The following is a 316-nucleotide window of genomic DNA, read 5'->3' on the forward strand; positions in this document are numbered from 1 at the left end:
ACAGGTAAGTTCCTAACTTGGATGGTACAGTGTATATGTGTGTGCTTGGGGTACCTGGGATACTTGGGGGAAGGTTCAGGTGAGAGAGAAAGAGTTAAAGTGTAGGGAGTGAAAATTGCCAGAACCAGGATTAGAATTGGTGGACTACAGGGAAGCTGGCTGAGGAACTGAGGCTTGGGTTTACTTTAGGTAGACTGGGGCTGGAGAGTGAGGCAGACAGCTGAGATATTGGTGGGGGCAGATAAGTGGTGGCAAGGAGGAGACAGCCAGGAAAGAAACTGAGGCAGAAACCTGGTTGCTCAGGGGAAAAGGAAAA

The 316-nt window shown here is 49.4% G+C and overlaps 1 protein-coding gene across 5 annotated transcripts in view; it reads left to right on the forward strand.

Moving 5' to 3' along the window:
- GABRA3 (gamma-aminobutyric acid type A receptor alpha3 subunit) overlaps positions 1-316 on the forward strand; it is a 321,368-nt gene that overhangs the window by 174,098 nt on the left and 146,954 nt on the right. The window lies entirely within an intron of this gene.

This window comes from Gavialis gangeticus, unplaced genomic scaffold (genome assembly GCF_001723915.1).
Source record: "Gavialis gangeticus isolate Ggan-Ray unplaced genomic scaffold, GavGan_comp1, whole genome shotgun sequence".
NCBI classification, from domain to species: Eukaryota; Metazoa; Chordata; order Crocodylia; family Gavialidae; genus Gavialis; species Gavialis gangeticus.